Genomic DNA, 22,161 nt, shown 5'->3' with positions numbered 1-22,161 from the left:
GTGCACATGCCGGGGAAGCGTCACGTCTCCCAAAACCGCCCGCTTGCCCGCCACGGCGCATGCCTGAGCCGCAGGGAGGCCACTGGCGCCCCGGCGCCTTCTCCGCTCGCTGCTGGGGCTGCCTCTGCTCCCGGCTTCCCGCTGAGAAGGGCCCCCAGGGCGGCCCCGTGTGCAGGGGGAAAGGCCGGCGGCGGGAGGCGGAGGGTGAGGGGAGCAGGCGGGCTGATCAGGGCGTGAAGGAAAAGGGGGGGGGGGTGTAGAGAGGGTGGCGATAATCAGCGGGTGTGGGGGGAACTGGGGGTGCTTGGGAAAGGCAGGAGCGCGGGGGGAACTGGCGAGCGGGGGATGGAGGGGGCAGGATCCCGTGCCAAAGGGGAAGCTGGGGCGTTACTGATCCCCGCACCCCCACCCCGCCTCCCTTTCGAGCTCGCTCCGCAGCTGCTGGGCCCCCTTCTGCAACTGGAGCTGCATGGAGGGGGCCCCGGCTTCTTCGCGGTGCGCCAGGGGTCTGCTGCCCCCACCGATCCTGTGGGAGGAGGTGGCCCATCGTCAGCAACCAAATAAACACACTATGCCCCTTGGAAAGGGTCACCGGATTTTTAACCCTAAGGTTTGCAATACAATCCTGACATCCTCATAAACAGCTAGAGAAGGGCGAGGCCATAGGACCTCTCCTCTTCTAACAGGAGTGTTTTGGCCTATACCCCTCCACTTTTTGATCCCTCTGTTTTTCCTCTGTCCCATATTTGACCAGGCTCCCCTGCTTCTACAGTGCACCCTCTCCCTACATTTGTTTACCTTAGTCCCTCATTGTGGTTTTTATTTTGCTCTGCAACTCCTATACCCTCATTCCCCATCCCTAGAATTCCCCCCAGCCTAGCTGTTATCATGTAACCCAATTTTTAAAGTTTTTTCAGATACTTTAAATTGCTGTTAGTGGCATTAGCAGCTTATTGGATGGTTCTGAGCGTTAAACTAAATCCATGTCCAATATTACATAATATGCCTTTAAATGCACATTATATAAATGATTGCATTTCCATCTTGGTTTATGGTGATATTAACTAGTTACTCCAAATTTGGAGTTGTAATTTATGATGTCATTTCAAAATCTTTGATTATGGATCAATCAAATAGATTATGGATTTAGAAATACTAAAGGAGAACACTCCCTTTTATCATAGCATCATTGAAACTAATGAGGGGAGAAAGACTTACTAGGTCATCTGATCCCTCTCCCAAATAGTGCAGGAGTGTCCCCTATAGTCTATCTTCTAGTCCAGGGGTTGGCAACCTTTCAGAAGTGGTGTACCAAGTCTTCATTTATTCACTCTAATTTAAGGTTTCGTGTGCCAGTAATACATTTTAACATTTTTAGAAGGTCTCTTTCTATAAATCTATAATATATAACTAAACTATTGAATGTAAAGTAAATAAGGGTTTTAAAATGTTTAAGAAGCTTCATTTAAAAATAAATTAAAATGCAGAGCCCCCTGGACCGGTGGCGAAGACCCAGACAGTGCGAGTGCCACTGAAAATCAGCTCGCGTGCCGTCTTTGGCATGAGTGCCATAGGTTGCCTACCCCCGTTCTAGTCCTTTGTGCAGTTTTGTTTAAAATGTTTCTCCACTCCCCCTTAGGAATCTAGGTGAAACCTACCTGCTAGTAAACATATTGACTTATTACCAAGTACCACGAGGTTCTTGGATTTTTCCAAACTGCAACTGCGTAGATGTAGGTGAGACCTCCTTCCCTGTTAGCAATATAGGAAGGACAGAGGAGTCACCAGGCCTAGGTGGAAAACCCATGAACAAGTAGACCTAGGAGATTTATCAAACCTAGATGAGAAAATCCTAGTTCCTTGATCACTTCTCATAACAGAGAAATGTATTCTACTGAGATAGAGATCATTATAAATTCCCAGACACTGGGAATGGAAAGCAGTGACATTTGTAGTGGTGTTACAAACTGTAACAATAAAACCTAATATTAAAAGAGATGAATGGAATGTTTAAACAAGATGTTAACTATTGTCAGTGGGATAGTAGCAATGGGATAGTTAGCTGTAGGTGTACTGCACATTATGAAAGTTTACTGGGTCACAGACCTCTACAAAAACCCTCATGACCCCCCAAGTCAGTGCTGCGCATATATTTCTATCAGAAATATATGAACAGAGATATGCCAGAAATAATCGAATCTAGCTGTGGCCTGGGGACAGTGACCTTAATTTAAAATCAGTTAAAAATCCCCATGTCAATGATGGCTGATTGTCCTCTTCTCATGTCTCACACTGATGCTCTCGTAGATCTGCCATGGTCAATGTCACTAAACAAGTTGGTAAGCATTATGTCATTTTGCTGCATGTCTCTTGAGGAAGGTGAGATAGCATGGCCTCAGGCACTTCACCATGTTACTAAGAGAGCAATTATTATTTATTAATTTATACGGCTCTATGGATGTGCATCAGCATGTCTACCTCATCCATCTATCCCTATGGTATTTCCTAAAACTACTTATCTTAATAACATAAACACTGCCAGTGCTAGAATAGAATCTTGTTTCTGTTAGGAACAATTTGCTTGGGTTGCTATACTTAGGGCAGCTAAAATAAGAATGCAAATTAAGGGGCCCAAATCTGTAAATGCTTACATACAATGTAAGCATAATGGAGCCCTAGTATTGCTTGTGCATCTTTAGGGAATTTGTACATCTTTTGGTGGCAAAATTAAAAGACAACATTTGTCTAGTGGGCCCCCAATAAGTATCAGGACTCTGCATGGACACAGGGTATGCACTCGTGGATTCCAACACGGAAGCAGAACCTTAATCTGTATTGTTTTAAAGTAGTCAGGATCATTTTGTATATAGGTACTATAGCCATTTAATAGATTATTTTTAGTGGTAATCCTAACAAGGTTCTATTATTTCATATTACAAAGCACATGAGTAATCCAATTGGATCACACATCTTTGCTTTACTCTTGATTGCATAGAAACACTTTGATCACGTCAATGCTATACATATTGAAAGAAATGCTGTCACATTTTGTTATTAATGCAGCAATCCAAGATGGATTAGAAGTTTTAAATTGGATTCATGAATTATAATCAACACTGATACTTTGAGCTGTGTGGGGTTTATAATCCAATGCGTGCATATCATTTGTTCTAAACTCTTCAGAACACAGTAAACGGGGTGAGAGCATAGAAATTCTGAACAGATGCAAGATTTGTAGTAAGAGAAGTAATTTTCAGCTTTTGAAACAATAAGGAATTGACTGCAAGAAGACTCAGGCATCTTTAAAAATTGTTTAAGGCATTGTATATTATAAAATGAGTAATGAATAAAAGAGATTATAAAACTACATTTCTATTGTTTGAGTTTTCATGAGGTCATAATCCACTTGAGTTCCACGGTTTATTTCATCACTGTAGTTCAGCAATGGATTTATATAGCCTCTGGTGTTACCACTTGCTAAATATATCAAGAGGTTTTAGTGACATAATAATAAATGACAATGGCATAGTTTAGCGATTTGTGATGTCACCATAATGTCATGTGATGTTTGACATGCAATGTCATGTTAATGTAGTTATAACTAGCTCACATTACTGACTTAATTTAAACTTCTTTAAAAAAATAAATCACATTAATGGGTGGTTCTTTATTATTGGTTTACTGACTGAATTTTACATTTTTAAAAACTATTCTGTTACTGAGATCCATAATATTGAGTTGTGGTGTCAGTTTTTTAGACTTTGCTTCTGGGATCAAACAGAGGAAAAATACAAATTCTATCAAGAATAGGGACTTCAAAGAACTCTTTCCCTTGCCAATTATTATTCTTTTAATAAAATTCTTATTTATAGAAATCATGTTATATCCCGAGTTACAACCATTATCTAAGGTTATGAAGAAAATCACCAATAAACCAGGTGCATTAGTGTGTGTTTGTGAGTGTGTATATCTGTATTATAAAAGGATAAATATAGGGAGGTTTATAACAAAGTTGTAGATAAAACTATAGCACATAACCTTGTTGCTTTTTTACAGCTCGGTGTGGTCACTTCCTTGTTTTGTTATTCAGCAAACTGAGTAAGTGGCTTCCGTGCCAGATCAATTGTGGATATTGGTAATATATTAAAGAAGATAGTAATTTAAGTGCAAACTAATGTATAGTCACAGCTAAAAATCATGAAGTATCAGACTCAAAACACGTTAGGCAGAACCTACCTTGAGGAACTGTAACTAAAATTCCATCACGCTATTCCTGGGTCCAGCAGGCCTTCTCCATACAGCTAACCAGGCTTGGTGGAGTTTCAGGTTTCCGAAGTAAAGTGTGATATTTCTTTTGACCAACAACAGCAGAGGAAATTGTCTAACATTATATCCTCTGTGGTATGGACAAGGCTTGGCTGTGATGCCACTACAACTTGTACAACTGCTGAGATATGATAAAGTATCATAGAACAAAAAGGTTCTAATTTGGGGAAAGTCCAAAATGTGTGTTCTGAAGGACCAGGAAGAACCCGGCATCTCTGTCTGTTTTGAGATTACGTCTCACTATAGCAATCATTATAAATGTATTCTATCTAGGTTATTACATTGTGTTTATCACAATGGAACCTAAATGCCTTATGAGGGTTTTCATTTATTTATCACATTTCATTTCATTTATTTATTTATTAGTTCTTTATGTATCTTAAGTTTCTCTCTCTCTCCCTCATATTTTTTTTTATTTTGGGAAAGTTAAATAAGTGAGTTTTGCATTTTGTTTGGAAGGTGGTGAGATCTATGCTCATTATGGCACATTCAGGAGCAAGTCCTAGGGCATTGGGCTAGCTGCTGAGAAGATGGCATTTTGCACTAAGTACTCCATGAGTTCCCCAAATATTTGCTATTCTAAAAGAAAAAAAAATGCATATTTTATCGCTAGAGAAAACTGACAGCACCAGAAACATCTCTAGCCATTATAAGAGTAAAAAAGCAAAGGTGAACTGAATGTAGTTCACTCCAACACTCATACAGATCTCTTCCTTTGATTATAGGGACGTCTTTTAAATAATCTTAGTAATGAAAAATCTATTATAATGCCATAAGCACACCAAGTCAGTATACTGTATGTCTCAGGAAAGACCCAAATGTCTATCTCTGCTCTTCCTGCCCCAGTAAGTAGTGAATAATGCATTAGTGTTGCTTTGAGCATTTTTTTAAACTATGCTTTAGCCAGAATTATTGGCTTTCTTGTAGCATGTACTGGTGAATTGAGGTCAGGCAGAAGCAAAGCTCACAATCTGAGCCCACTTAATATTATAAGGGGCTCAAAGGGCACCCAGAATACCCCCTGGTTTCAGTGGGAGTTCAGCATGCGGAGTGGCTATGGGAATCACACCCAGGGATTCCCAGATTTGTATGACCTGTTCCAAAGCCCATTGAAGTCAATTGAAGTCTTCCTGTTAACTACATTAGGTTTTGGATCAGTCATTTAATGAGCAGTGGAAACTTTGAGGCTCATTTTCCATGAAGCCAGGAGAAGTTTTCTATGTTGTCTCCCCAACAGACTGTACTGATGTTTCATTATGGTTCCAATCTTGAGAGACTCCCTTTCTTCCCCCTTCTTCCCCATTACTCATGGGAGTTGTCCTAGTGGGGACAATTGAAATCAGGTAAGTAGTTATGTATAGAGGCACTGCTAGGTATTTTGATGGTCTAGGCCACTGCCCTGCAGTGCAGAGGGTGCTCCTAAAGTAGTAGGCCCCTGAAACTGTCTAGCCATTAGATGGCAGGCATGGGGTGCCCAGAATGGAACCTCCCCTAAATATTTTCTTCAAGATGGTCACCAGTGTGGTTGATGCCTTATGCTGGCCCTGTCAGTTAACAGTTACACACTTGAGCAAAGGATGGGGCCTTAGGACAGCACTAGGCTAGGGATCAGATAGTGTTACTGATCTCTGTTAACTCCTTTTAGACCATCACAATTGCTGAAGGAGAAAATGTTGCAGGTTAACTTGCAAAGTTATTAGGCTACAGCTGCTTGAAGTATGGGGCATTATTTGCAAAGAAGATATTGTTTCCACATACACCCCAGCTCTCATATAACTTTACTCAGGCAGTCAATCACTATTCTTATTGCAATGCAGCCAGCTGTAAAATCTCAAATAGAGACTTGTACCTCATCATCTACCTTTCATATTAACATTTGAAAAGCTCATTTTTTTGGGAGGATAGAAATCTGACAAGATAGGATTGTGTCTGAGACTCATTCAGCAGGCCTCTAACTGAACGAGATGAAGAAGCAATGAGGAGGAGAGAATCTCTTCGAATTTGAGCTGATTGGTAATTTTGATGAAAGCCCCTTAGCCTCTTTCAGAGACCATTCGTTACTTCCAGAAGTTTACTTTTTTTTTTTTCCAGGAAATGCTGTTCACCCACCCATGGAGAAGTTAAATTCTCCCTTGGGTGAAGGTGAATGCCAAGGCCCTCTGGCCACTGGAAATTTTCTCTATGGGTTCTAGCTTTTGAGCAGAGCGGATCGAAACTCAGACTTTCCAGCCCAAGGGAAATTGCAAAGTTTCCATTTCAGAATAAAACAAAATATTTTCTAAATGCCCTGTGACCTGCAATTTCTGCAATATTTCAGTTTCAGTAACATTTCATTTTGGAATCGTGTTTTAGATTTTGGAATCTCATTTTGGCATTTTGAAATTGTTTTGCATTTTATTTTATGGGTTTTTTCATTTTTATAATAGTGCATTATATTCATGACTACTCAGATGCTATTATGACATAATTAGTTTAATAATCTATTATGTTTATTTTAAAAAAAATTAAGGGCAGCTGCTACTTAGTACAGATTGAAACATCTTATCTTTTCTAGATCAAGTGTGTCCCGTTTGTGTTGTAATAAGACAGTTTGAGACTTTGTGTGTCACATTATGTAGCATCACCACTACTACTGAAAGATCATGTGTTAATGTAAAATAAAATATTAAAATGATTATAAAATAAAATTCTAAATGAAATTCTAAATGAAATTTTTGAAATTCTAAAATGACATTGCAAATTTTTCTGAAACTAAAAAAAATGTTTTGAAATATTTTTCCCTCTGAATTTTTGAACAAATGACACTTTTTTCAGTGTTGACAAAAGAGACATTTTCCCTTGAAAAAAATGTTTTGATGAAAAATTTCCAACCAGCTCTGTTCTTGAGGTAGCAATAATATGACCAATCCTCCTTACGCTGAGAGATAAAAGTCTTTCCTTTTGTGTTTTCAAACTTGTATCTGAGTCCTGTCAGTGCTGAAGTTAGAATATCAGATGCATTCATCCAAGATGCACGTTATGTATTGTTGAGTCTGGAGAAATATCCAAGGAATACTCTGAAGGGGGATGGGTGAGAATAGTCACCAGAATGAAGCCTTGAGAAGAAAATTCAGGACAGGTTCTTGCCCCAATCAAGAAGAATTAATTAATGATTTGGGATAAAGGCATCTCCGCTTAGGTCATAGGAAGAGACAAACTGTACTAGATATCAAAATGCATGTCCTTTGATGGACACATAAAAGTGATAACTCACGGTTTGTACTCGTAATCTGCTCACCAATGGTTCTTATGATTCTCCTATATTTAATGGTGGCTTAATCTCACCATCAGCTTTCATCAGCTTGATACTGACCTCCTGGATGACGCCCCTTCTCTCCTCAAGAATTTATTTCCATTGTCCACTATTTTGTACCCTTCACTCTATCTGTAAAGAAAAGATACAGGGAAATTCCTGTGTTTACTTTGGGTGTTCAGATTCGTAAAGTAAAAAAGGTACTTGGTGCCTCCTTGGTGCACAGAATTGTTCTGAAATGGCACTCTTGCTTTACATTTTAATAACAGATAAGGTAGTTGGAGAGTCAGTTGGAAAGTTTCTTCTATCACAAGCAGCAGAGAAGTCATCAGGCCGTTCTGAAGAGAGCCAACAAGATGGACAGGTCACATAGACATCAAATTTCCTAAAAGCTAATGTAGCAGCAAGACAACTCTACAGCCACTGTAGAGAAGCCAACTGTCGTCAATCCAAAACCAGTAGATTGGCAAGCTGAGAAGTTTGCCCACTATGCACGGTACAAGCCAAAAATCTTGCAGGGAGCTGTTTTACACAACATCTGAGTAGCAGGCTGACATCAGCCAAGATATTTTGCTAGTCAGGAATGTGCAGCTGGAGTGGGAGACTGCTTCCAGCTTACGTGTAAACCCACCTGCCTGCAGCAACCTGAACTGTCCAAGCAACCCACATCGGATTGTCTGCCTGTGTACTGAACCAGAGCTTTCTGAATGTGACTGTTCAGAGACAGCAACAATGAAGTTAGGCTGTTATCTTTAAAGACAATGGGCCTGATTCTCGTCTCGTGCTGGTGTAATCACCACATCTGTGTAAAAATAGAGAAGAGGAATCAGAAACAGGCTCTGTATACCCTATAATAATGAAAATAAATCCAACCTTGACTGAATTTAGTTGCATAAGATTTTACCAAAGCCAGGCTAGGACAGTGAAAATTTGGTTTAGTGTAGAGTGAAATGGTGCTGCCTCACTCAAAGCAAATAGCACCACTTCCTTCCACAGAACTACCTGCACAGCGAGGTACCAATTACCATGAGAGTGTGTGGCACCACTTAGCCTTCAAAGAGCCTTTGTTTCTTTCACTAGGTGAAACTGCCTCGTAGATTCATGAATGTAAAAGTCTCTTTTATGCATTTATTTCTTATTTTTAAAGTGTGCTCCGCTGGCATTTAAAACTGTTACAGACAGGGATGTGGCTCTCCTGAGCATTTCCCCATTGAGGTATTAGGGCCAGATTTTCAGAAGTGTTTAGGCTTCTAAAGAAGCAGATATGCATCTGGTGAGATTTTCAAAAGCACCTAAGCATGTCAGGCACCTAATTCCCTAATTGATTTTAATAGTTTAGGGACTTTAATATGCAGATAGACACCTAATACCTTTGAAAATTGGCCCTTACTGACCATTGTGTGTGTGTGTGTGTGTGTGTGTGTGTAACATACATCACACTCTCCTGAGGTTTACAGAGGTCATAGTAGCGGAATGGTGGCCCTTCCAGATACGAACCTTGCTCTCTCTGGCCCTTTGCCTCATACTCTCCCTCTAAGCGTGTGTTCAAACTTCCTGGAGTCCTCAAACCCTTGAATTTTATGATGCAATTGTTCATTTAATATTTTGATGGTTATGGTTTGTGCAATCTCCAAAGCACCTTTTGGGGGGGGGAGGACTTTAACGTTAATCATTATTTTTCAATCCAGAGTTTTGAAAGGAACTTAACATTAACATGGCTAATCGATCCTTTCCTTGTTTATGCACCAGGGACATCAATGATGCCAACAGAGCTCTAAGAATAGGGTTTGCTAGTTAACTTGTATTCCATTGTTTATGTCTACATCCCAGAAGAACAGCAACTACTGCTTTTTATAATTGTTTGGCAGTAGACTGACTGACTCCAGGTTTTAAAGACACAATCCTCAGATAAGAGTAGCTTTATTATTGCCCCATCCACAATGCAAATGCTTTCAAAATCTGCCCCAGTGAAATATCTATTAATTATACATGCATTATACTGTATTTTACAGTAAAATAGCCAAGTCCCTGTGGCAAAAGGAACCTCTAGCACAATTAGTAAGCAGACGGAGAAGCAGCCTTTCACAGTGAAATCTGCCAGTCAGGCATACCTAGTTTTGCACTGAAACAGGATGTTATCATAGGCATCAGCTATGAAGGCTCAAATGCCACATCCTGAAATACAGCTTGGAGCTGAGCCCCACTGGTCCAGAGATCAAAATTGATTAGCTTTAGATTTTGAAGTTTCCATATAGGCTTCTGATTAGTAGATGCAGTGTGGTCCAGTGGGTGTCAGAAGACCTGACCATTATTCCTGACTCTACCATTGACTAACTGTATGATCATAGGCAAGCCAATTAACCTCATTGTGCCTCAGTTTCCCTATCCCTTATTTCCCCTGTGTTACATAGGGTGAAATCCTGGTCCCATTGAAGTCAATGGCAAAACTCCCATTTATGTCAATGTGGCCAAGATTTCATACCTAATCTCCTTTTTAGAGTGCTTTGAGATCTCTGGATGAAAATCAATATGTAGACACGTGAGTACTGTACAATCCATAAGCTATGCTGCAAGAAGCTCCTGTCCATCAATGGCAGCATATTTGCAGAGTGTAATCATGCAGAATCGATTCAGTGGGGTCAGTGGTTGGGGAGGAGAATTGAAAAATCACAAAGACAGACCAGAGATGTTGAGGGAAAGATAAAATGAACAGAGAAAAGAAAATGAGGAACAGAAGTAAGAGATTGAAAAAACAAGGGGGGGAAAGAGAAGTCAGTGTAGTAGACAGAAATTTTAATATAAAGAAATATGATTTGGGGTGAGGGGAAAGGAAAGCTCTTAGTGTCTGATCTAGAGCCCATTGAAATCAATGGAAGAAATCTATTAGGCTTTGTCTCAGGTCCTAAAAGACAACAAACCAAATGTTACTACAGGCTTTATTAAAATCATTTGATTCCTCCATCCTCCCCAGTCCTCTAGCAGAAGAAAAGAAAAGCTAAACACTTGGAGAAGTGCCTAATGAATTTTAGTTTATCTTTAGTTTCAGAAGCAAACTAGTATTCCTTCAGTTCCTGATTCTTATGCCATGAGGTCATGAAGATAGCAGAAAGTGATTTTGTAGCTGTTTTAGGATTTGTGCAGCACTAAGTGTTTAAGGTACATTATAAAGGTAAATAACCCCAAATATACAATGTGTATATGTATAATCAATTTAGAGAATAATGAAGCCACTGCAAATAATTCTAGCATATTTAAACCTGCTTCCAGACAGTTGAAATTATCAACTCATATATACTAAACAGGACCAAAAAAGGACCTCCCATAATACAGTTTGTCTTAGATGAATAATAATGGCTTTAAAGTATACAAAGCTAAAACACAATGTTTTAAATCAAAGAAATATGAGGATGGTAAAAAATACTAATTAGATACATTAAATGAGCAGCCTCATTAAACGCGCAATTCAAGTCCTCTTATTGGTTCCAAAAAAAAAAGTGCAATTCCTATAGGAGTTGAAACGTCATTTCTTGGACACTAAGTTCCAATGAGAGTTGTATACATTAAAGCTAACACTGGAGAAATGGTTCAGCACTCAGTTCATATGTATGCATGCATGCACACACATGTTTATCTTAATACGACTTCCCCTTTTCATGGTTCAGGTTTGGATTATTTGCCCAATCCTTTTTAAAACATCTCCAATAATGTTGGCACTACCCAGTTGCTTTGTGACAGCTCATACAAAGACAACTTGCAAATGAGTAACATTTTGTGCCTAGCACACAATGTCTTGGTGATGGCACATGACATTATATTATGATGTAAATGCACTGTGATCCAAATAGCACATAATATATCAAACATGTAATGTGTGTAAAAATGATCCCAGTAACAGAGGATATAAATACATTTCTTGTGATCTTAATGATATACAATTTAAATGTCACATTTGCTGGGAAATTAGAGTCTGAAGACAGTGACCTTTGCATGGTGCCCAAAATCATCCTCAGGCACATTACTTCTACATGCATTTATCATTGCATTGCATTAGATGCATCATTGGAACAATATCAGCCCATCCTTTATTTTTTAACTCTTCTTTTTAAACATATTGTATAAAATGATGCAGTCCAAGTATTATGCTGCAAGAACACAATATAATCTACAAACAATGCAATTTACCAGTATGCATGACAATCTAATCAGAGAGAGAAAGAAATAGCTTGCACCCTAACAGCCATGAGCATTTGAGACACATTGCTCCTAAGCACGGTGTGATTCACTGTCCTCCAAAGCTGATGAAATCAAATCAGATATAATGAGCGGTTTAACAAGTTGTTTTACTCAGTTTATTCTGTCGGATTCACAGTGCACATAGCTCAAATGGCTAGTTCGCATGCTGAGGGTCTCTGCAGGGACTGAAGCAGGGAGCGGGGACAAACCCTCAGCCCACAGAGTGGCAGCAGAGCCACTCTGTATTCATGACTGCAGTCTTCCAACTGTACAATCCCACATGATGAGTGTGGTCTCCCTCCACAGGGAAGAATGGCCAGTGGATACACACAGACAAGAAATCACTGCTCTGCCCTTCTTCTTCACTACTGCGTCCATTGGAGAGCCCCACAATTCACAGGGAATCAGATCACCGGTGCCTGTACGCAGACTGGGGCTACTCTGGTCCAACACCAAGGGAGACTGAAACATCAGCCTGCAAGCGGGAGCTGATCTCAGCACTGTTCTATACTTTCAATGGAATAAATAGCCACCTGAAGGTAAGGGCCTCTGGCTCCTCCCCAGCATTCTATGGGACTGGGCTGAAGGCGCTACATGTCTCCAGAACAGATCCTCTCTTTTCCTCCCAACACCTATGCTCGGCTCCACATGCCATTGGGCTGCTGGACAGGAGGGGAGAAGAATTATCCAACATAAAAGGTTTTCTTCTTTTTTAACCAAATAAAACAGAGAGGATTTCATTGGTGAGGCTTAGCCTCTCATTACCAGCCATTGTGATTATACAGCAGTTTCAGAGATAGGCTGGTTTGCAAATAAGTGACCCATACAAATAAATATTCCATACATTCTACCTGAGGCAGCAAAAAAAGAAGAAAAAAACCACGGAGATGAAAATACTCCACGTACTGTATATCCACCATTGCTACTAACAATTGAATATCTGAACATCCATCCATATCAGGTCTGAGGGTATGAACTATGCACAAAGTACTACCTTTAGAGTGAAGGGATTTGTGTATGTGGTAAAATGAAACTAAAAGTAGGAACATTTAAAATATAGAACTCTGTTTTGACAAGTGGTGTTTCTTCCCTTTGTAGCTTTCCACGTATTTTAGAAGTACTGTACCATGTATAGTATCTATTAATTTATAAACAATGTGTGGCCAACTCTGTTTGCATCATAGGAGTTGGGGGAAGGAAGTGTCTTCAATTTCTTTAATCAAATTTGTGTTCCTGAAAATGCCATATGGACAGTGTTGGGGAATGAAGTTCTTGGTTTATCTAATAAGCACAAGGACAACAACAGTGCAAACTTCCCCGTGTTATCTTGTCAAGGAGCCTCATCCCCAAACTAGAGAGACCAAGCCTAGTAAGGGCAAGTCATGCAGCCTTCAAGCCTAATCAATCCTTGGTTTCATTGTCGCATAGGCCACCGAGCCATCAGGCAGATGACAACTACTTTCTTGTACTGTCAACTTATGTTGAATTCAATTCAGTGACCTACAGGTGAAAAGCTCACCTCCTGCCATTCACTCCCTATGGGGTTGTGATTTAAAAGATCTAGGAGAGAAGTTATACTTTGATTTTAAAACTAGAACAATGATAAATTAACATGGCACACAGTACGTAGATTAAAAACATGGAAGAACACATACAATTGTCACAGTTTGCAGAGGACAAAAATTGGGGGAGTGATAAATAATAATGAGGACAAGTCACTGATTCACAGTGATCAGGATCACCTAGTAAACTGGGTACAAGCAAACAACAGGTGTTTTAATACAGCTAAATGTAAATGTATACATCTAGGAACAAAGAATGTAGGCCCTACTTACACAATGGGGAATTCTATTCTTGGAAGTAGTGACTGAACAAGATTTGGGGTTGAGGTGGATAGTTAGCTGAACAGGAGTACCCAATGTAATGCTGTAGCCAAAAAAGTTAATGCAATCTGGGATGCATAAACAGGGAATCTCAAGTAGGAGTAAGGAGGTTATTTTACCTCTTTATTTGGCACTAGTGCAACCACTGCTGGAATACTGTGTCCCGTTCTGGTGCCTGCAATATTACAATGCTGTTAATAAATTGGAGAGAGTTCGGAGAAGAGCCATGAGAATGAATATAGGATTAGAAAACATGCTTTATAATGACTGATCTCTTTGAGTCTATCTATTTAGCTTAACAAAGAGAAGGTTAAGGGGTGACTTGATTACAGTCTATATTTCCTACATGGGGAACAAATATTTAATAACGGTCTCTTCAATCTAATAGAGAAAGGTATAACATGATCCAGTGGCTGGAAGTTGAAGCTAGACAAATTCAGAATGGAAATAAGGTGTACATTTTTGACAATGAGGGTAATTAACCATGGGAACAATTTACCAAGGGACATGGTGGATTCACTGTCACTGACAATTTTTAAATCAAGATTGGATGTTTTTCTAAAAGATATGCTCTATGAACTATTTTGGGGAAGTTTACGGCCTGTTTTATACAGAAGATCAGAGTAGATGATCACAATGGTCCCTTCTGGCCTTGAAATCTATAAATTAGGGAAAACAAATCAGTTTACTGTACAAAATTTACAATTTAGATCCTATACTCATCTTTTGGATTATGCCTAGGAATATTTATTTTTGCCATCTGTTTCTCACTCGGCTGTTTATCAATGCCCAATATATATTTGCCATTTTGACATACAAATTGTACAGGCATATGCTTTAGATATATAGGGGGAGTGAATATTTTAGGCCTTGTACAGTTCTTGAGCCACACAGGGCTCCTAACAACATCAGTAAGAGCTGAGTGCCTGGGTCAAGTGTGATACATGGTTGTATGATTATTATATATGTATTTCTATGGCATGTATATGACTGATTCTGTCTAGTCCAGGAAGTTTCAAATATCCCATTAATGGTTTAAATGTGCTCTTTGTTAATATGCCCCTAATGTATGATTTATGAATGCCAGTTTTGCATTGTCTCAGCATTTCTGAGTAATTAAAGGCTCTGTTAGCCATGCTTCTGTGAGACATAAAAGTTCTGTATAATCAAGGAAAGGGAATGACTTATTAACTACGAAGTTGTGAAGGGGTCTGGTTCTTCCTTTAGTACAAGGAAGATTTACTTCTATGAATCCCATTATCATTGTCTTTCCTGCACAATTTGCCCATGCAATGTAAGAAGAATAGGGGCCAGACTCACACCTGGTGTAAACTAGTGTAGTTCCATTGAAGTCAGTGGAGATATGTCACCTTACACCAGCTGAAAATCTGGACCCTCAAGGTAATCTATGGAATTCTGCTTGTGCTGGGCAAGCTCACTACCCAGTAAGGGAATGGCTACAGCACATAGTGCACTGGATTTCATGGGGCACGCTTGAAGCCCTAACAATTCTGTGTGCCTCCATCCATCTTCTGCTTGCAGAGTAGGTAAGAGTGTTCAAGTCAAAATGGAGATGCTCCCAATGTTAGAATTCACAGTTTGGAATCTAGCATTTATTTCAGCCTTAACCAGGAGGACTGCCGCGATGCCACTATTTCTAATGGACCTCTGAAGTCAGGAGTACTCAGAGATCCTCTATACATTTTTTTTTAAATGCATGCACAGTCTCACTGGTTTCCAACCCCACATCATAATCCAGGAACCTTTGCGACTAAAGAACTGGTAGTTTGTCTCAATCCCTACCAAATAGGTGTTTGTTTCAAAAATTACTTTAAAAGGTTTTTTTGTTGTTGTTTAAATGTCATACTCAGAAGGTTTCCTTTGATAATGATTCTTTATCAAGAATCATCATGTATATGTGAAATTATGTTATCTTAATTTTAGCTCTTGCTGTATTTGAATCCTGTATACCCTTGTCACACACAAATGACTTAAACCAAAAAGAGAGAATTGTAACATCTACAGATTTCTGGATTATGCACACACACACACACACACCACTTCAAAATATCATCCCAGATTAACTTAATACCACCACCAGAGCCACCCCTATTTCCACCTCCATTAAAAAGGAGACAGGAAAAACTCAGTGACTTAACTAGCAGAGAGGCTGCTTAAAAAGAAAATATTCATTATTTCCCTTTAACATACTGAGTCTAGAAAGCTTCACCTAGGTGGGTTCTCATGCAATTCTGGAAGGAGGAGAGCTAGGTTTTCCATTTACAGCATGCCAGGGGATATTTGGAATGCAGCATATGCAGTCTTACGGGGGTAAAATAAATAGAGCGAATACAATTAAAAAAGGTTAACTTGTACCTACACTTCAGAGAGCGTGGCATTTGTTTTGTTTTTTTAATTAGAACTTTCTGAAACCACAACACTTTTTTAAAATATACACAGAGTCCTTTTTTTGTTGATATTGCTCAACCATTTATGTTTTCACTATGCTGCTAGAACAGCTAGAAGACAATTAGAGGCTATTTTTAGAGTGGCTCACTCTGTAAAGCTGAAATTTGTAGGTTAAGCTTACCAGTTGCTAGCTGTATCTAATTCTTGATCTTCCTTTAATATGGTCTTTCCAAATGGTCAGCCTTCATAAAAATCAAGATACAATATCCATGTTGTATCTCTCAATCTTTTAAAAATAATCTGATTTATAAAAAGCATCATTTAAAAGGCATGAAGTCAAAATCATATACTGACTGAGATAAAAGAATGGAAAAACCCAAGAAAACATCATTGCTTTGGTTTGCTTTACCATACACCAAATCTACTCTAAATGGAGCATAGAGCATTTAGTACTGCCTTAAGACATATAGATTTCTGGGAAATATATTCATGTTGCTATACAATCAACTTGTTTCACCTTTTAAGGATTTGCCTGGTTCAAGTCTCTTTCCGAGTTCAGCAATAAAAAAAACCCTCATCTTGCCATTTATTAGAAATAAAAGTGACAGTGAGAAAGCAGAAATAGAGAAGACTTTCCTAAATACAGAGCAGAGCCTTGTTCACATGGCTGAATAGAAAGTCACTGAAACTAGAAGATGTAGGAGGGATGTGGCAGCTTGTATGGCTCTGCACATAATGACGAGACTGCCCAGAAGGGACATAATCATGACCCAACCCCACTGAGGCTCACCTTTTGACATATTTGGCTCATTTTACAGTATCACTGCAGGTGTAGGGAACACGCTGCAGTTAAAAAAAACCATAGCTGCTAGAATGTTTTTCTTGTAGAATCTAACTTTGGGGAGTCATATGTGTGCAGACATGCAGGTATTCCGGGTATGCTCTATAAAAAAAAGAGTCAGGAATGTATTCCATTATTTGGGCAATAGACCATATGGGTCAAGTGTGGAAGTCCCAGGGATGGATTTGGTTCCTTGGCTGAAATTCTAGACAATCTTGATGTCTTAAAGAATTTGTACCAAAACTATTCAGTATACTTATGCAGCATTAGCACTTAATGCCAGAGTGAATTTTTATCTTGGAGCTTTTAGTATGAAACCATTGGTCTTTCTGGAAGCACAAACAACCACTAAACTAGAGAAGGAGACAGATTTTTGCTATGAGCAGACTTCAATATCAGATTATGTGACATAGTCTAGCCTTAAATCCATGCTGTTTTATCATCTCAAAGCCTGCAAAACGTATTTGGCACAGAGCAGTGCAAACATTATTCCACCAAGAATTAAAGCTTACCTGGAATCCTTTTCTAGGAAAAAAACATACTTCTTTTCCCAGTGTTCTCTGTGACTAATTTTAAAGTTAATACCTTCATCCAAATTACAGCATACATAAATCCAAGCACAAAGGGAAATTCATTTCTCCTGCAAAGAGCCTGTATGGGTGCTATGCCAGGTAAAATGCACTGTGCAATTGAAATCCACCACCCTGAACCCAGGGTTAGGACCTGGGATTAAAGGGCAGCTCCCCACCCTAGGCCAAGGCTGTTACTATGATTGAATGAGCTGAAGTAATGGCCATAGCACCTTCACGCTGCTTGTACCAGACTGTTAGAGTCACTGGACTGCATAATCATAGATCCTGTCCATCCTCCCCTGCTCTGCCTCTTGGTGTAATAATTGAGGCCTACTTTAACTGCTAGTCTAACTAGTGAAAAGTGGGTAAAGCTTCATAAACACAACAGCCCATCACATCTCTCCACCGCAGCCTATGTAGAATTCTTACTATTTATTATTTGTATTACCATAGCACTTAGGAGCCCCAGTCATGGACCAGAACCCCATTATCCTCAGCGCTGTAAAAACACAGAACAAAAAGCCAGCACCTGCCCCAAATAGCTTACAGTCTAGTTCAGAGTCCTCTTCCAAGGTGGCATATGCAAGCAGTACCACACTGCTGCTATGCCTGCAACTCCCCCCAACCAGCCCAAATGCAGGCATGCAGTGGTTGCAAGGGCCTTGCACTGAACTCCCACACCGTGGGCGAATTTCACCCTTATTAATAGTACACTCCATGCTTTCAATTTAAAAGCTCTTTAAAATTATGTGTTAGCTTCATTTTACAAAAGGGGAATCTGACACAGAGGAAGTAGAAGCTGAAATTAGAATCCAGAAATTCCTGCCTCCCACACCTGTGCTCTCACCTGTAGACCATGCTTGTCTCCCAATTTACAAACATCCTTTCTTGAAATAATTAAAACAAAAACAGACCATATATGAAATTATGTAAATAAGAAAGTTTTTAAAAGTTGCATATTCACCAACAGGTGGCACTGGTAATTTCTATATTCCTACCAATACACTTATGTTTCTCGACACAGGGGCATCACATAACAGTTATTGTATTGACTGGGTGCGTGACTGTGTCTTGGCTCACACCCAAGCGGTGTAGCTCCTCCCTATTCATAGATTCATAGATTCCTAGATACTCAGGTCAGAAAGGACCATTCTGATCATCTAGTCCGACCTCCTGCACAGCGCAGGCCACAGAATCTCATCCACCCACTCCTATGAAAAACCTCATGGAAAGGCTCGGGAAGTAACTGAAAGTCAGTTGTATCTGTTTTTCTTATCTCTGCGAGAAAGTGGGAATATAACAATAGGAGGTGAGCTGCCTGTGTTCTACTTATTGCTGGAAGAGCGGATGGCTCTTTTGTTTAATGAGCTGCCCCCTTCTGTCTTATTTCCAGGGACTGTGCCTAGTTATGCTATAGACCAATAAATAGATAGCAAGGTCACGTAACAATAGCATCCTCTTTCACACAATATCAAAGTACTGTTACAAAACCTCATCTCTTCAGGTCCCCCTCGCCCATCACTACGCCCCTCAATTAAAACTAAAACAAAAGCTCCTGAAATTTTCCATCCTAAAAACAGCTAACCAAATATCAAAAACAGCAATTAAACTAAGAAAGTGTGTTATTAATTACTAGTGCTCTGTAGATTCTCACCCTACAGATGGTATTGGCTAAAATGTGTTTGAAAATTCAGTGCTGTTTATTAAATACATTACAGAGTAGTCCCAGACAGCAATATTATGACAAGTGGCAAAAATTATCTAGGTATAAACGTCCAGAGCCCCCATTCTTTGACATCCAAAAGCCCCAGTGAAATCAATGGGAATTTTTGGTCAAGTTCATAAACTGATCTTTCTCTCTTCCCCCCACGCCCCTGACACACACAAAATCCTTGGGGAAAGACCAGTAACAGAGAAGACTGAATAAAATGATCTTCACAAGGTAGTAATGTCCAGATTCCTCTAACATTAAGGACAGTATAAATCAGATTTACCATCAAGCATCACAAACCAACATTCATTCTCTATTATGCAAATACAATTTCACAGTATGACACATCTGTAAGGCTACATTTGGTTCCCCACCCCCCACCCTCTGGCACAGTCAGCATCTGCTGCTTTAATGCATTTGATATACTGCATTTGATTAGATTACAGGAATTACTATAAATATCATTTTTAATGTCATTAACTGTTACTGGCGCATCCTCCAGTATATTGTTTTCTCCAAATGTTTTGCAGAAGAGCAAATGAAATTTGACTGTCCTGTAGCTTGGCTGTAATTTCATTGCTTAGGTCCAGAAGTTCTTGGAATCGGTCACTGTTAGTCATATGATAACTGTGAGAAACTAGTTGATTCTGTAAGCTATACAACACAAGCAAAATTTGTGTCCTTTGCACCACTGTATTGTCCATCTGTGGTCAACATTTTGAGTTCAGACTTTGTCTTCCTTGAGCATTTGCTTGAAATAAACTGATTCTTCAAGCATTCCTGCTGGTAAGTTAATTTGTTAGACTACTCACTGCAGGTAATGAGGAAGGGGGGACCCTTGTACCTGCATGGAATACTATTGATGTTTGGGATCAATGGGATACTGTTTTTGTACAGGGGACCACTCAACATCGCTTTTGTAGGCTCAGGGCCTTATTGTGCTCAAGAAAAATCTAGGATTGATCATAGATGGCACAGTAACAGAATCAGGAAAGAATACAATGCTATTCTTCAATGTATATAGGAGGAATTATACATAAAACTACAAAGGTGGCATTCTGTTTTACCTTGGAATCCTGGAGGATGAGACTTATGAGGAGATAATAAAGAAGCCCAGTTTATTTAGTATGGAAAGGACAAGTTTCAGGTGGATATGATCACAGGCAAAAATACCTTCAAGGTAACAAAAGAAGTGAATTTATGGAATTATTTACGGCACAACAATGATCCATAGCCTTAGGGCAAGAAAAGAGAAGTTTTGGTTAGGCTGCAGGAAAGAGTTCTTAATAGGAAGAAGAATTGCCAAAGGAAGCGGTTAAAGCACTAAGTAAAATCACTGCAGCTATGCAAGCACAGGTTAAAGAAAAAATTCATTGGAATGACATAGTGAGTAGCCCTGAGTAACAGAGGGGGTCATTTTGCATGAACCACAGGGTCTTTTCTTATGCTACCATCTACAGACCTGATCCTTCAAGGTACTGAGTGGCCTCACCTCCCACTGGGGTTGATGGCAACCACAGCCACCCAGGAGATTTTCAGCACCCGGCAGGATTCAGTGCTGTGGTTTTGTGTCCTTCCTTCTAGCTTCCAGTCCTTTAAAAGTTCACACATCTCATATTATTTGAGAGAATATATGTACTGCTTGCAGTTCTTATGGCTATCAGTAGGGAAATTTGAGTAAAATTGTTGTTGCAGTGTTTTGTTATATAAATATTTTCTCCCAAGTAATAGGTGGGCTTTCCTTTTTATATGTAAGGGTGATTTTTTTAAAGAAAAGATTACTTGACTTTGCATTGTCTCTGGGAAAATTGAATTTTAAAAAGCTCAAACATTTCCCAAGAGCTTTTAAAAAAATGGAATTTTTTTAAAAAAAATGTATAGAACAATTTGAATGAATGATCTGAAAGGGACATTTTCAAATAATTTAGGCCAACATATGACCCACTTTAATATGGTTATCATTCAGAGGCTAATATAACTCTCCACGCACACTGAGTTAATTTTTATTAACCCCTCTTTAAATAGGATGCACAGAGGTTTGTGTTCTGTTATTACAGAAGATGCAGAAGTTATCCTGGCAACACTTTCACCAGTTCTAGGCGTGATTGTATGAGACTTACCAAAATAACATTATTTCAGAGTAGCAGCTATTTCAGAGTAGCAGCCATGTTAGTCTCTATTCGCAAAAAGAAAAGGAGTACTTGTGGCACCTTACAGACTAACACATTTATTTGAGCATAAGCTTTTGTGAGCTACAGCTCATGCTCAGATAAATTTGTTAGTCTCTAAGGTGCCACAAGTACTCCTTTTCTTTTTATTATTTTGTTTGTTTAGTAAAATGTAGTTATTGTCAGGTATTTATTGTACTTTGTGATTTAATGCAGGCGCTGCCCAAAAATACATACATACATAAAATTCCCATTGATTTAACTGGAAATTTATTGTACATTTCAGAAGATAGTTATTTGGGCCACAGTCTCTTGAGAATTTTTTTTAAATGAATGCTATTTGGTCCTAGTGTTTTACTGCATTTTTATTTCATGAATTGTTCCATCGGTTCTTTCTGGAAAACTCTGCCTCTTACTTTGCCTCACTTTGACTGTAAAGACCAACTGCTGAGTAGGTTTTCTTTCATTATCCTGTGTAGTAAAGAACAATGCAAAGAAACAACTAGCTTCTCTGCAATTTCTTTACCCTCTTTGATTGTCCTTTTTACACCCTGGTGGGTCTACAGGAACCCCTGACTCTCTAGCAAGCATACTTACTCTGAAATAAAGGATTAATTTGATATTTGTTGTTGTTCAGACCTCCTCTTAGTCCCCTTTATTATAATTCTGTATTATTATTTCTTACATTACAGTAGTGCCTAGGGGAACCTGTCAGGATCAAGGCCC

The 22,161-nt window shown here is 39.2% G+C and overlaps 1 long non-coding RNA gene across 1 annotated transcript in view; it reads right to left on the bottom strand.

Annotated features, from left to right (window-relative positions):
* Positions 1 to 10,854: 10,854 nt before the first annotated feature.
* The window catches only part of LOC122457928, a 29,754-nt gene continuing 18,447 nt past the window's right edge, over positions 10,855 to 22,161 (bottom strand). Inside the window, exons 2-3 of the long non-coding RNA XR_006277683.1 lie at positions 13,854 to 13,909; positions 10,855 to 12,513 (exon numbers count right to left, since the gene is read on the bottom strand). This is a non-coding gene — a long non-coding RNA (uncharacterized LOC122457928). The remainder of the gene's footprint in view (positions 12,514 to 13,853; positions 13,910 to 22,161) is intronic.

Source organism: Dermochelys coriacea, chromosome 1, assembly GCF_009764565.3.
Source record: "Dermochelys coriacea isolate rDerCor1 chromosome 1, rDerCor1.pri.v4, whole genome shotgun sequence".
Lineage (NCBI taxonomy): Eukaryota > Metazoa > Chordata > Testudines > Dermochelyidae > Dermochelys > Dermochelys coriacea.
The sequence above is the reverse complement of the archived record's forward strand: the minus strand, read 5'-3'. Positions and strand labels throughout refer to the sequence as shown.